This window comes from Nomascus leucogenys, chromosome 15 (genome assembly GCF_006542625.1).
Source record: "Nomascus leucogenys isolate Asia chromosome 15, Asia_NLE_v1, whole genome shotgun sequence".
Classification (NCBI taxonomy): Eukaryota; Metazoa; Chordata; class Mammalia; order Primates; family Hylobatidae; genus Nomascus; species Nomascus leucogenys.
This window is the reverse complement of record NC_044395.1, coordinates 104,605,672-104,621,787: the sequence shown is the minus strand read 5'-3', so window position 1 is coordinate 104,621,787 and position 16,116 is coordinate 104,605,672. Positions and strand designations below refer to the sequence as shown.

Genomic DNA, 16,116 nt, shown 5'->3' with positions numbered 1-16,116 from the left:
GTAGGTGCTGGTGACCGGGAGCTGAAGCAGAGTTGCTTGCAGGACCCAGGAGGCGGCTGAGTCAGTAGCCCAGAGGCCAGATGAGGTGGCCAAACCTTGGTAGGGTGTCCTCCCCACCCCCAACCCAATCCCCCATAAAGGGTTCAGACGTCACGCAGAGATAAGTCTTTTCACTCCACGGATCCCTCGATATGGAAAAAAACAAATGCCTCTTGAGATGCTAGAGACGTATGACATATGGGGGAGCACAGACGGTCCCAAATAGGGAAGCTATTTGAGGGTCAGCATCCCCCAGGCAGGGGACCCTACTGCAGGGGTCATGGCAGGGCAGAAGTCTCTCATCTAGGTCCCCTCCTAAGCTACCCTCAGGTCTCTCTTAACATCTTTCTTTAGAACCAGGCCTGGGGAAGCACACAGGGAGGGGTAAAGCGCCAGACAGTGCAGGAAGCCAGCTTGTGAGAGGGGGTATCTTTCTCCTCCCCAGGCTGCCCATGCAGGCTCCTGGGGCACCAACAGGGAGCCTGCATCCCAAACCCAATCCCTTTAAAACGCTCGGAATATAAGCCAAATCCAGAGAAGCATGGTGAACCTAGACTCACCCAACCAGGTCCTAGGATGACAATGGCCAGCCCTGACCTCAGCACTTCCTCAGCTCCCTTCCCTGGAATCCTCATGGCAGCCCTGGGAGGCAGGTTTCGATCATGAGCCCCACTTTATAGACAGGGAACTGAAGCCCAGACTGTAGTCACATGGAGCGTCAGGGACAGAGACAGAGCTCAAACCCAGACATTCTGGCTACAAGGTCTGCGTGTAAAACCACCAGCGCTCAGAGGAAGAAGGACGGCAGAGCAGAAAGAAGCCGGACACAGGCTCCCAGCACTGGTACGTTGATTTCTTTTTCAGGAGGGGTGCTATTTTCCCTTTAAATATATGACGGCTGTGGTGTGCAGCCCAACCACAGCCTCATGCTTAACCCCAGCGGTAGCCCTGCAGGGAAAGGTTATCGTGCCCAATTCACAGATAAAGAAACCAAGGCTCATGAAGCTTAATGGTCTCCCAGCCAGCAAGTGAGAGCCAGGATTTAAATCAGGGCCAATACCACAGCTGTCTCTGCTGGCTTCAGTCCCAGCCCCTCCACCAGCCAGATACGACTCAGGCCAATCTTTCCCCAAGTGGACCTCAGTTTCTATATCTATACAGTGGTCTTACTAGTTCCTTTCCTGAGTCCCGGCCTAGGGTGGCTGGGCAGACAGAATGAGAAGACAGCGAATGTGAAGGCCACTGCAGAGCACACCAGCCTACGCTGCAGGCTGTAAAGCCCAATAACTGGGCCACTCGGTGAAGACTGACATTTACGACTGTGTGCCCAGACGCCCCACAGGATCTTCTGCCAGCAGAGAGATTCAATTATGGTCATTATGGTGCACTTAGAAAAACCAGGGAGCAGCTAATACATTTTAGAAAGATTGGCAACAACAGAGGTTGAATCAAAACGAGTTTTCTACTTAACCCTCAGTTAAACAGAAAATCCATTTAACCACAATGCAACACCCTGTCTTCCCAGCCTCCAATCACTTTTTTAAAAAACTGTCTGGGCCGGGCGCGGTGGCTCACGCCTGTAATCTCAGCACTTTGGGAGGCCGAGGCGGGCGGATCACGAGGTCAGGAGATCGAGACCATCTTGGCTAACACGGTGAAACCCCGTCTCTACTAAAAATACAAAAAAGCCGGGAGCGGTGGCGGGCGCCTGTAATCCCAGCTACTCAGGAGGCTGAGGCAGGAGAACGGCGTGAACCCGGGAGGCGGAGCTTGCAGTGAGCTGAGATAGCACCACTGCAGTCCGGCCTGGGCGAAAGAGCGAGACTCCGTCTCAAAAACAAACAAACAAACAAAAAAACTGTCTGCCACTTAGCTTTATATTTTTATCATCCTGAAAGCTGCCTTGGAATTAAAAATAAATTCATTGATGGAGAGAAAGATGTCATCGACCTCTATAGGTTAGCAGCCTGGAGCAACATCCTCAAGCCCTTGCTCCCTCCAGCGTGGCAAGAACACAATCCTTGTTTCCATCCCTGCCAAAAATGCTGGCGGACGCTGGAGAAAGCAGCCCCGGAGGCCCAAGAGGAGTGCAAATTTACACCTCCCACCGCTCCCTCCCACCCCCACCACTAGAGGGAGCAAACCAAACCTCTGCAGTCACTGGAGGCTCCCAGGAGGAGGCTGGGAATGAAACGTGCCTGGAGAAGACCTGTAGGGATTCGGTGACGTCCAAGTATGCGAAGCCGCAGAGCAGTCCAGAAGTGTGGGCAGGAACAGGAGCGATTCAAGTTAGGAAGAGTGTTCCCCACAAATGGGGAGAGGAACATATTAGCCAGATAGTTCTCCCTATCATTAAGTAAAGCAGCATTGACTACACAAGTGCAAAAAGATACTCCGGGCACAGGGTTCCCAGATAAAATATAGGATGCCCAGTGAAGTCTGAATTTCAGATAAACAACCAATAATCTTTCAGTGATTCTTCTTAAATAGTACATGGAACAAATACTGCTTGGGGCAGACTTACGCTAAAAATTGAGTCATCGTCTATAGGAAGTTCAGATTTAGCTGGGCATCCTTTAATTTTATTTGCTGTACCTGGCGACCCCTCCCAGGAGGCATGCAGGTGACAGCAGACACTGGACACAGCTGAGTGTCCAACAGTAGGGGCCCTCCAGCCCTGTGATGCCCAGGAAGGAATCCCACACACTGCAAGGCCAGGAGAGATGGGGAAAAAAAAGCAGGAAGCCAAACTGAACGGACTTTCTGGTGTCAACTATTGAACACACGCCTGAGTGTGAACAAAAGCAGGAAACGAAGGAGGCTCTGGTCCTGAGAGGGGAAGTGAATGATTTCTTTTCCCTTCATTTTCCAGGCTCTGAATAGTTTTATTGTCTTAACAAGAACAGCCACACACACACAACCAAAGTGCTCAACTTTTCTTATCTTTTGAGATCAACCTGGTTGTTCTATCAGGTGGTGAGTCCTTCGAAGTCAGGGACTGGGAGTTTTTCATCTCTGAACCCCAGTGGATGCCTAGTGAATGGAGGAAAGAAAAAAAGAAGAAAGGGAGGGAAATAAGGAGGGACGAAGGGAGGAGGAAGGAGGCTCTGTCCATGCAAATGCCAAGAGCTGGGAGGTCCCCAATTGGAAGGTGACTTCTGAGGACCACAGGGACCTCCAGGCAGGAGGAGCCAACTCTGTCACCCTAGGTCTCCTTGCTACCTCTCCTGAATAGAGAAGCTTTGAGGTCAGGAGCCTGGATGCTATCTGGACAGCAGTCAGCCCAAAGCCTGGCCCCAGGCCTGTGGGCCACCTGCCATCACTTCCTCTGCATTTACTAAGAGAAGCTGCCCAGCATGGGGACACACTCTGAGATGCAGGAATGAGCCTGCCTGAGGAGCTTCCCCCAGGGACAGAAAGCAGATTCCACACCCTTGTGCTCTGCCCCCTCCTTCTCCCGTGGGACATGCCTGCCTGCCTCTTGGTTCAAGTTCAGTTTAAACAGATGTTCTGTTCCTAAGAAGCCCTGTCTTTGAAGTCCAGGAGAAAAATCTCAGCTCCAAAGGGACCTTTCCTACTGAAGAGACTCTCTGGGGAGTCTCGGCAGAAATAAAAAACAAAACCCCTGGATCCTTATCTCCTGGTATTTATGAGACTTTTAATTAGAACAGCTGCCTCCATGGGCTACACTGCTGAAAGGGAAAGGGAAGGAGATAGAGGGGCTGAGGGTAGGAGTCTGACTGAGGAGTACAGGACCGGGAGGGAGGCAGCCTCGCAGGCTCCAAACTGCCACTCTGAGATGAAGCTTTTAGTGCCCAGCTCTCCATAACCCCAGGCATGGGTACACAGATGGTGCTCAGAACCCTGGCGGCTTTTACGAACTGCAACCAAATACCTATTGACCCAGGGTTCCCAGGACGCCAGGGGTTCCCAGGCTGGTTTTGTGTCCATCTATTCCACCTGGAGACTACCTGGTCCTATTGCAGGACTCAGCTACTGGGTCTCCCCAACCTTCTGACCACCGTTCCATCCCATCCCCCCACAGCAACCCTCTTGGAAGCATGTTGCTATGCACATGCCAAGAACGGGGCAGTGGAAGCCGTCTTTCCAGGGAGCTGGCAACAAAGGGATGAACTGCCTGTAGGGAATTTTAAAACAAACCTAAAACCCACGAAAAGCTGACAGTTCTAAACAATGTCGGTGATAAAACACTCTGCTTTGAGAAAAAAAAATCTTTTGGTGATCTAAGTTCTAAACAATTGCTGCAGTCACTGGTGAGTTTGTTTTTTGTGTTTTTTTTTTTTTTTTTTTTGATACGGAGTTTCACTCTTGTTGCCCAGGCTGGAGTGCAATGGCACGATCTCGGCTCACCACAACCTCCGCCTCCTGGGTTCAAGCAATTCTCCTGCCTCAGCCTCCCTAGTAGCTGGGATTACAGTCATGTGCCACCACGCCCGGCTAATTTTGTATTTTTAGTAGAGACAGGGTTTCTCCATGTTGGTCAGGCTGGTCTCGAACTCCCGACTTCAGGTGATCCGCCCGCCTTGGCCTTCCAAAGTGCTGGGATTACAGGCATGAGCCACCGCGCCTGGCCAGTGAGTTTTAATAATGTGTATGTAAGCTTCAAATGAGCATATTTTTATTACTTAGGCTTTAAAACACATTGTGTTTGCATAGGTGTGAATTCAGAGAGCACCTGCTTATTCAGTCAGAAGCCAACACATGTGGATCCTGTGATACTCGTTCATTTGGAGAATAAGAACTCAGAATCGGGCCGCGTGCAGTGGCTCACGCCTGTAATCCCAGCACTTTGGGAGGCTGAGGCAGGTGGATCACCTAGGTCAGGAGTTCGAGACCAGCCTGACCAACATGGAGAAACCCTGTCTCTATTAAAAATACAAAATTAGCTGGGCATAGTGGCACATGCCTATAATCCCAGCTACTAGGGAGGCTGAGGCAGGAGAATCACTTGAACCCTGGAGGTGGAGGTTGCAATGAGCCGAGATGGCACCATTGCACTCCAGCCGGGCAACAATAGCAAAACTCCATCTCAAAATAAATAAATAAATAAATAACAATGCAAAATAATACACAAACTCCCAATACAGTGTATTACCTATGATGAATAAACCAGAGATTATTTAAAGTATACAGTATATAAGCAAATACTACTCCATTTTATATTAGGGACTTAAGCATTAATGCATTTTGCAAGTTTCTTCATGTATTGTCTTCTCTTTTGTCAAAATATCTATTAACGTAATTAAGAACTGTTGACCCATTACCTTTTTACTTTTTCACATCATAATGTTGGTTTACTGGCATGGTTATACATACAAAGTTCACAAAACTTTCAGTCTGTTTCTTTTCTGGCCATTATTCGAATTGATTTTATTTCATCATTATTACTGAAAATAATTTTGTTATATAGAGGAAGCAAGTATACAAAAATCATGTGCTCTAGGTGTCAAATATCCTAGAGTGATGGATAATTTGGGTCAAACATTATTCTGGGAGTGTCTTCCAGGGTGTTTCTGGATGAAATTGACATTTAAATAGGTAGATTGAGTAAAGCAGATGGCCCTCCCCAACGTAGCTGGATCTCATCCAATCAACTGGAGACCTGAATAGACCAAAAGGCTGAGTAAAAGGAAACTTCACCACTCTGACTTCTTGAGCTGGAACACTGGACTTCTCTTGCCCTTGGACTGGAACTTACACCATCGACTCTCCTGAGTCACAAACTTAAAGTGCTGATCTCAGGATTTCTCAGCCTCTATAGTCACATCAGCCAATTCTTCATAATAAATCTCTTTATATAAACAGTCATCTCTTAGAATCCATGGAGGTATCCATCCCTTGGTTCTAGGACCCTCTTCGATATCAAAATGCATTAATGCTTAAGTCCCTGATATAAAATGGAATAGTATTTGCTTATAACCTATGCACATCCTCCTGTACACTTTAAATCATCTCTAGTTTACTCTTGATAGCTAATACACTGTATTGGGAGTTTTTGTATTATTTTGCATTTTTTTCTAGAATATTTTTGGTTCACAGTTGGTTGAATCCACAGATACAGAACCCATGGATACAGAGGGCTGTTTATCCTATCGGATATATATCCTGATATCCTATCTGTATATCCAGCTGACTGTATATTCTACGGGTTGTTTCTCTGGAAAAGCTGACTAACACACCTAGGAATGCATCTGTGCTCCTGTCACATTTTATGTCAGGCATCAACAGCTGAATGGTGGTCTCCTCCAGCTCAGGCACTACGTGTCATTTATATCTGGGGCCCACAGGTAAATAGCTTTGTGCTTCCAGCACAGTTGACACTTGATAAGTGTTTTGATTCATATGAATGAATGAATGAATGATCCGACAAAGACATTAGAAGATCCAGCCAGACCTTGCAGCAAGGCACAGAGCTTCATTTCTCCACTCATCCTCAAGCCTCTCACCTTTGCCCCTGCCTAAGGTGCACACTTTTGTTCAGCATATCCACCCTTGCCTGGGAACACAATTTTCTCAAACAACACATGACTGCCCTTGACAGTGGCTCAGTCCTCCATCATCTTTTGCATCTTCACTCACTACCTGAGTGATCTCATTATGGTCAAAGGTTTGAAATACTCTCTATAAGCTGACGGCTCTCAAATGTGGAGACCAGCCCCACCCTCACCCCTGAACCCCAGGTGCATATCTCCATCCACTCCTCTCCACCTCCACTTTAGTGGCTAATAAGCATCTCAACTTAAAATGCCTGAGAAGAACTCAATATGCCCTCCCTCCACTCTCTGCCAGAACCCACCCTAAGCTCTTCCATCTCAGGCTAGAAGCTATGGTTGGCCTTGACTCCTGTTTCTCTCACCCCATCTTATCAGCAAGTCCCATCAACTTTGCTCTCAAAATAGATCCTGAATGTTGTGGCTTCTCAGCACCTCCACCACATTCCACCTTCCAAGACACCTTGCGTCTTCCATGGATTCCAACATCAGTGTTCGTACTGGTCTCCCTGCCCCCTGCAGACTGCCCTCCACCCAGCAGCCAGAGTGATCTTAGTAAAATATTAATTTCATCCTGTCTCTTTCTTGCTTACTGGCTTCCTGCCAAACTTAGACTTTTTAGATTCAAAATCCAAAGTCTTCACCCTAGCTAGCAGCACTGTGCAGGCTGGGCCTCCAATTCACTCCTGGCCTCCTCTCCATCCACACTACCCTGGGTGTAGCACCCCAGCATCCTTACTGGTCCTCCAACATGCCAGCCAGCCTAATGTGCCTTACCCTTGCTGTTCCCTCAAATAGGAAGGCTCTTCCCCCAGATTATGTCAAGGCTTGTTCCTCATTGCCTTCAGGTCTCTGCTCAAATTACATCTGATTAGGAAGGCCTTCCCTGTACCTCCTATCCATAATAGCAATCCTCCCCCAACCCACCACCCGAGTCACTCCCTGCCCCTTCCTGTCATTATTGAACTTCATAGCACCTAATAGCACCTGATATTCAATGTATTTGTTTGGTTTCTGTTTCCCTCAACCAGAAGGCAAGTTCCATAAGGGCAGAGACTCTGCCATTTCATTCAAAACGATATTCCCAGCATGTAAAGCAGTGCCAGGTATATGGTAGGGGCCCAACAAATATTTGCTGAACTCACTTTTGACTTTTGCCCTCAAGCCAACTCAGGGCTAGGCATTGTTATCACCACACCCATTCTGCAGATGTAAAAATTGAGATGTAGAATCAACGAGATTTACCCCTAAGATCCCTCAGATACTTAGTGATAGAGCCATGACTAAAACATAGCCTTCAGAAAACAGGAAATCAATGAATCCAAATGCTGGTTCTTTGAAAAGATCTATAAAATCAATAGAACTTGGGCTAGGTTTTAAGAAAAACCAGAAAAGACACCATTACTAATATCAGAAATGAAAAAGGAGATATCACTACAGTTCTCATAGACATGGGAACGTCCCGTAGACATGAAAGGATAAAAGAAATACACAACTCTATGCCCACAAATGTGCACAACTTTATGCCTACAAATTTGATAACTTAGATAAAACATACCAGTTCCTAAAAAGACACAATCTGCAAAGCTCACACACAAAAAAGAAACTGACAATCTTAATAGGCCTATATTTATTAAAGAAATCTAATCAATAAACCTTGCAAAAAAGAAAGCATCAGGCCCAGGTGAGTTCACTGGTGAATTCTACCAAACACTTATGGGAGAAATTATACCAATTCTCAATAATCTCTTCCAGAATACAGAAGTGGAGAGAATACTTCCTAACTCATTCTGTGAGGCCATCATTATGCTGATACCTAAACCAGAAAAAATCATTACGAGAAAAGAAAACTACAGACCAATATCTCTCATGAATGTAAATGCAAAAATCCTCAACAAATATTAACAAAGTAAACGCAAGAATGTATTAAAGGACTTAGATACCATGATCAGGTGAGATTTATTCCAGGTACACAAGACTGGGTCAATATTAAAAAATCAAATAATAGGCTGGGCACAGTGGCTCACGCCTGCAATCCCAGCACTTTGGGAGGCCAAGGCAGGTGGATCACGAGGTCAGGAGTTCAAGACTAGCCTGGCCAAAATGGTGAAACCTCATCTCTACTAAAAATACAAAACAATTAGCTAGGCGTGGTGGCATGCGCCTGTAATCTCAGCTACTCAGGAGGCTGAGGCAGAGAATTTCTTAAACCTGGAAGGCGGAGGTTGCAGTGACCAGAAATCGCACCACTGCACTCCAGCCTGGGTGACAGAGTGAGACTCTGTCTCAAAAAAAAAAAAATCAAATAATATAATCCATCATATCAACAATCTAATGAAGAAAAATTGCATGATCATATCAATAAATGCAGAAAAAGCATTTGACAAAATCCAATATCCATGATAAAAACTCTCAGCAAACTAGGAATTAAAGGGATCTTCCTCAAGTTGATAAAGAGCATCTACAAAACACCGATAGTTAATATCATACTCAATTATGAGAAATTTGAGGCTGTCCTGCTAAGATCAGGAATAAGGCAAGGATGTCCCTTCTCCCACATTATACTGGAAGTCCTAGCTACTGCAATAAGACAAGAAAAGAAAAGCCATACAGATTGAGAAGGAAGAAGTAAAACTGTCTTTTTTTGCAGAAGATATGATCATTTATGTAGAAAATCTGAAAGAAATTACAAAAAAAAATCCTGGAACAAATAAGCAATTATACTAAGGTTGTAGGATAGAAAGTTAATATAGAAAAGTCATTGCTTTCCTATCTGCCAGCAATAAGCAAGGGGAATTTGAAATTTAAAAACACAAAACCATTCCTATTAACACATAAAGAAATAAAATACTTGAGAATAAATCTAATAAAATATGTATAAGATCTGTATGAGGAGAACTACAAAATTATATTGAAGAAATCAAAGAAGTAAATAAATGAAAACACTGAAAGACAGTCAATGTTCAAAAATAGGAAGACTCAATACTGTCAAGATGTCAGTTCTTCCCAACTTGATATATAGATTCAAGACAATCACAATCAAAATCCTGCAAGTTGTTTTATGGATATCAACAAACGGATTCTAAGGTTTATTTGGAGAAGCAAAACACCCAGAATAGCCAACCCAAAATTCAAAGAGAAGAACAATGTTGGAAGACTTGACACTACCCAACTTTAAGAGTTACTATAAAGATACAGTAATAAAATGGTGTGGTATTCATGAAAGTACAAATAGATTATTGGCACAGAATAGAAAGCCCAGAAATAGAGCCATATGTATATGTCAACTGATATTTGACAAAGGAGCAATGGCAATACACTGGAGAAAAGATAGTCTCTTCCACAAATAGTGCAAGGACAACTGGATGTCCACATACACTAGAATGACAATGAATCCCTACCTCACACCATATATGAAAATTAACTCAAAAAGGATCAATGCCCTAAATATAGGAGCTAAATAAAACTCTTAGAATAAAGCACAGGTGTAAATCTCCACGATCTCGAATTTGGCAATGGATTCCTAGAGAGAATACCAAAACCTTGAGCAACAATAACAAAAAAATAGATAAACTGGAGCCTGGGGAATCCATAAAAATTTCCTTCTCTCACTCAGCCTGCCTCAGGCCCTATAGGCAGGGGAGATAAAAACATCAGGAGCCTTTCATTTCTGCCTAAGCTCCATACTCAGTGCAAGACTGGGTGGTGAATTGGAGAAGAGTGCCACCATGGGCACAGAGGGTGCCTCTAGAGGCAGAGAGTGCCATGAGGAGCTCCCACAAACACACTGTCCTTGGGCTAGAAACCCTGTGTTTGAGTCCTTACCTTGCTGCTTTTTAGACATGAAGCCTGGAGCCATTTAAAGAGCTTATTAATGCCCGCCTTCTGGGGTGTGGGTAGGATTAACAATTATCTACAGAAAGAGTCCAGTAAAGATGGCTGTGAGTGAAGTGTCAGCCATCAGCTAGAGGCTTGGGATGAACTTCACATACTTGAGGTAGCTCCAAGTGATAGCACATCAGGACAGGGAGCTGACACAACCCAGGTCCCTCTCACAGCCCTTTTTTAGACCTCACACAGAAGGAGGTATGCGTCTCCAGGGTAACCCCACTGTTTGGTTACAAACACCCAGCTCTTACATCCCAAGAGCCTGGAACTCTTCAAAGAGGTCACCTTGGGAGGCTACACTATTCCAAGGGGGCTGCCGTTGTTCAGAGCAAACAGGGGCTTCCCATGGTAGTCACCTTGACCTCACAACCACCCAGTGGGGTGCATGCTCTTTGCCCATCTTACAGATGAGAAAACTGAGGCTGTGGAGGATCAAGTCACTCGCCCCCAAGCCAAATAGCTACTGAAGGGCAGAGCTGGGACTCAACCCCCAAACTTCTGGCTCCAAAGCCCCAGCAAAGCTTTTCCATGACAGCACATGCCTTTCTGCCTGTTGCTTTAGGGTCGTCTTTATATTTTCCCTGTGATGCTATAACGTTTATCTGTTTCCTGGCTAACAAGAGGGGCAAGGCTAAATAGCTCTGTTCCCTGGGCTGTCCTCCTGAAAGTAAACCAAGAACAACAGCACCCCTGCTGCTTTGCTCTGCACTTAAACAGATTTTTTACTCTTACACACTGAGGCTTGAGGCCTACGACTTCCCCTGATGGAGAAACATCCCCAAGAAGAAAGGTCCTGGGGATGGAAAGGTTTTTCTGACTCACTTCAGTGCCTTCTCCAGATTAAGAATACTGGGCAGCATCCAGGCTCTGTGATAAGGCAACCGCTTCCTGTGGGGATCAGGGCAGCTGCTGCCAGGAGGTTTACAATTAAGATTATGGTCCTGGCAGCTGGCGGGGTGAGCCATGGGACACAGATACTGTCAGTGAGGGACAGCCCGAGCAGGCCCCAGGCCTCACTGCTCCTCCCACACTGTCCATTAATGCCTCAGCCTGGCCCTGTTTTTATCTGCCCCTGGGAGCCAGCCACCCTGTCTTGGATTCCAGCCTAAAATAATCTAGGGCAGCCAGCGGCACACTCCAGAAGGACAAATGAACTATCAGATTGGTGACTAAGAAAGTGGCCAAGTGCTTTCCGACTATGGGCACAGAGGCAGCCAAAATAGAAAATGCCATTAGGCAGTGGTGCAGAACTTTACAATCTGCACACCCCATCCACCTGCCAGCAGCCCAGGCAGGGGAAGCAGGTGGAGTGGGTGTGGAAGGCACACGTGCAGGAAACAGTGCGGGGAGCTTCCTAAGTCTTCCTCATCCTCCCCAAAGCAACCTGTGAGTAGGTGTCACTGTCCCATTTTAGAGATCAGAAAATCAAGGCCTGCAGGGATTTCACGAGATGCCCAAAATTATAAAAAAAAAAAAAAAAAAAAAGTCTAGGACAAGGAAACAAACCATTTTTATGTTTTTATGGGAAATGGAACTTCAGAGAGATGATTTGGCTAATTATTTTTAATCTTAAGCTTCAAGTCACAGACTTAAGTAAGCAAAAGACACAAGAATTGTATGGCAGTTCAGGCAGTGGCTTCAAATCTCGACAACATTACTCAGTGCTGTGTGACCTTAGGCAAGTCACTTAACTTCTCTGAGGCCTGGTTTTCTCTCCTGTAATGTGGAGGTGATCATAGTGGCAAGATGACACGACGGTTGAGAGGACAGAATGGGATGGCGCAGCGAGTGAGCGTCACACTGTGCCTGGCACATGAAGCCCTCCGTCATATTGCTGGTTTCTCTTCTGATAGGCAGGGACTCAAACCCAAGGTCCTCTGCACCTCAGACCCTGTGATTTACCACCAAGGGTCGGAGCCATCGTCCTTTGCCCAAGACAGGCAATCAGACCTCCTCAGAGTTTTCAGATCCCCTCTCCTCTCCATGGCCTTCCACAACCCCCAACCTGTCAATCCTTCTATTTCAGCCCTGGTCTTGGAATCCCAGAAATGGAGGACGTGAGTGCTGGAACAGAGATTCAAGTTGCAGCTGCCTCATTTTACAGTGAAAATGCGAGGCCCAATGAGGCAAATGACTTATAAGTCACACTGGTGGCCGAGGCTGCTCAGAGGACAGACATCCTGGCTTTCTATCCGGAAAGCTTCCATGAGGCCACCCAGCCCATCACCAGTCCCAGAATCATGGTCAGCTCAAGAAGGACTTCCCAGAGCCTCCGAAGCAGACCAAGCCTTTTCTGTTCTCAGTTTCACCATGGAATGTGGTGATTGATCCTAGTACTTGTGGATTTAGACTTTGTCCAAAAGAGAATCGAGGCCAGAGGGAAGGTAATCACCCTAGGAAGCGATCTCCTTCTCACGGTCCCAAGACTGTGGTGGGTATGGGGGAGGCTGAGGTCAGGGACGGGTCCTTGGTACAGATTCCATGAGCCCTCATGACCCTGCCTGGAGCCCCCAGGAGCTCTACTCTTCCTTGAAGGGATCACTCCCTGCCATCCATCGACCCTCACTTCCTGCACCAAGGTGGCCCCATTGCCCTCACCCATAAGTAAATATCTAGGGGTGAGGACAAGAGTGAAGCCACCCTTCTCCTGCCCTGCACCCCCTGGGCAAGAGCTGAGAGCCCTCTCACACGGAAGTGGTGGTTTGGAGGGCAGGAAGAGAAGAAGAGAGAAGAGTAGGCCCTCTTGTTCGACTAAGTGAAGATGCCACCCTGCCATGTTGCCACACCATACCTCTTTCCACTGGTGTCTTTCCCTTTGGGCCCAGAGGTGCCAAGGTTCTCTTACAGTGTCCTCCTGACAGTAGCTTCTGGATACACTCTAGAGAAAGAAGAGAGAGAAACACATTTCAAAAAGGCAGGAGTCCTTGCGGATCAGGAGGTCCCATGTGGCTTCCCACTCCCCAGGGTCTCCTTTCCCCACTTCCATTACTGCAAGCACAGAAGCCAGACAGGGTACCCATGGCTGGTGATATGGTTTAAATGTGTCCCCATCAAATCTCAAATTGAATGGTAATTCCCAGTGTGGGAGATGGGGCCTCAGCTCTCCCTCCAGGCAGGTGGGAGGTGATCAGATGATGGAGATAGTTTCTCATGAATGGGTTAGCACCATCCCTTCAGTGCTGTTCTCATGAGAGTGAGTGAGATATCACGAGATCTGGTTGTTTAAAAGTGTGTAGCACCTTCCCCTCTCTCTCTTTCTCCTGTCCCTACCATGTCACTATGCGTGCTTCCCCTTCCACCATGATCGTAAGTTTCCTGAGGCCTCTTCAGAAGCAGATGCTGTCATGCTTCCTGTACAGCCGATAGAACTGTGAGCCAATCAAATCTTTTCTATAGATAAATTACCCAGTCTCAGGTGTTTATTTATAGCAGTGCAAGAACGGACTAATACAGCTGGAAAAGCAGGACTAAGCACCAGCCCCACAAAGCTTCCCAGGAGAGCGTTTCCCGAGCCTGTGAATGGGGGCATATTTTCAATCTTCCCAAGTCAGCCCGGAGCCCGTACATCCATGTGATGGCATTGAACATGCTAATCAAAACATCACACTGTGTTTCTTTGCTTCTAGCTAGAATATTATCAACTTGGTGTGGGAACTCCAGTTTCCTCGGGCTGGAAAAAAAAGGCTTTCTGAGTCATTTTGAAACTAGGAAAAAGAATTAATCGTTGCCTAATGAATGCAGGCTCTTTGGGCAGACCCAACACTTCCAAGATCTGCTGTCCATGAAGAGATAAGTAATAGTAAGGAAAGTCTGTGGTGGTAAAAATAGAACTCAGTTCCAGAATGCCGGGGCGGTTAGAAGTCCAGCCTCTCCAACCCTTCCCTTCTGTCAGTTTGATGAAGCATCCCCAGGTCACCAGAGAAGGATTAAATTCACCATGTCCGGGCCACACACCTGCCAGCAGAGACAGGCCAGTCCCAAGAGATTGGCTCAGTCACATGTACAGCTGAGAAATAAGAGCAAAACTTACAGCCTCCAGAGCACAGAGGAGAAAGCGAAGTTCCCCAGTCTCTCCCCTCCCAGGCTCCTCCTGCCCTCAGAGACTAGCTGCACAGTGGAAACCCTGATCGAGTTTCAGGTCTCTCATCCTGACGCCCCTTACAACCCCAGGAGAAAGTGTCACCACTTCAGGAACGAGGACTGTGAGCTCCGAGGAGTTAAATAACTTGCCCAAGGTTACACCACTGAAATGAAGCTGAGCTGGGACTACAACTTTGGCCATGGGAAGTCAAGCCTGGTGCTAGTGCCATCTCCACAGTGGGAGGGGTGTAAGCAGGAAGGTGATGAGTTCAGGGTCTACCCCACAGACTCCAGCATCAAGGCAGCTCATGCATGCAAGGGAGTCTCCGAACTCCCATTAACTGATGGGAAACAGGGATTGGCTGAAGGAGGGAACCTCATTTTATTTGGCTATCTGGGCCTCAAGTGTCCATCCGGGCAGTTTCAGCGCAGGGGGACCTCATGCATCATGAACCAGACTAAGGCCACAATCAGAGGAATTTGTTACATTTATAAACCCATAAACACACATACACACATACACACACACATATATGTGTATATATAGGTATGACCTTGGGCAAGTTATTTATATATATATAAATTTTTCATTTTTAACTACAAAAGTACATGCGCTTCCTTACCAGCCATCCTGTTTAACAGAGACAACCACTGCAAACACTCTGGAGTGAGACCCTCTAGACTTTATTCTACCTAATCAAATACGTGTATGCATGTGTGTGTAAGCATGTACTTATGTGAGCACACATGCAGTGTGACCTTTTACAAAAATGGGATCTTACCACACACATTCTGCAACATCATTTGTCAATGATATCATGTCCAAAATGGATCTTCTTGAGTCCTTTTCATAGCTGCACAGTATCCCACAGTACACGTGGGCCACAATTTATTTACCATTTGTTTATTTCCCACTGTGGCTCTGTCGACTATTTCCATTTCTGGCCTCTATAGCTTCGCTGAGATGACCCCTCGGGTGCCCATCTTGGTGTAGAAATGTTCATGCAGTTCCGAAGCCCAGATGCCTAGAAGCTGGCAGAGGAGAGCTGGCCACATCCCGCCTGTGGGTAGTGCTGACAAACTGCCTTCCCAGAATGCTGGATTGAGTCACCTCACAGTGCAGGGCAGAAGGAACCCCTTTACTTGGATGTAAATGTGAACCCAGGGCTCTGCCTACGGAATGGCTTTCCTAGGCACATTCCAGTGGCCTGGGAGGCCAAGGGCCCTGGACAAAGGGAGGCATGTGGGACTTGGCTGGCGCAGATGTCCCTGCTCTACCGTCTGGAGCATCGCAGAGGAACTCGGGCCTACCTGAGCCAGGAACTGCGTTTATTGGCTCAGAACTGATAATGAGCTTTTATGAGCTCCAGGGACTTCACGGAACACGTATTAGTGTCAAGAGTGCCTGTCAGCCACGCAGCCTGGGTGAATGTCGCACATTAACGGAATTAAAAGCTGCAGCCACGCCGGGAAGGAGCTGCGGGCTGCATGTCAAGAGGTGTGGGCAGCGCCTGTCAATAACAAAATTACTTTCCAGGTTTTGCGCTCCAGAGCCTTAAGCTGTCTCCCGTCTTCGGTGGAATTTTGCCTTCCTGCA

The 16,116-nt window shown here is 46.8% G+C and overlaps 1 protein-coding gene across 4 annotated transcripts in view; it reads right to left on the bottom strand.

Moving 5' to 3' along the window:
• The window catches only part of TSPAN18 (tetraspanin 18), a 202,237-nt gene that overhangs the window by 152,840 nt on the left and 33,281 nt on the right, over positions 1 to 16,116 (bottom strand). For all 4 annotated transcript variants that reach the window (XM_030828679.1, XM_030828680.1, XM_030828676.1 and 1 more), the window contains exon 2: positions 13,231 to 13,317. The gene's annotated coding sequence lies outside the window, so the exon portion shown is untranslated. The remainder of the gene's footprint in view (positions 1 to 13,230; positions 13,318 to 16,116) is intronic.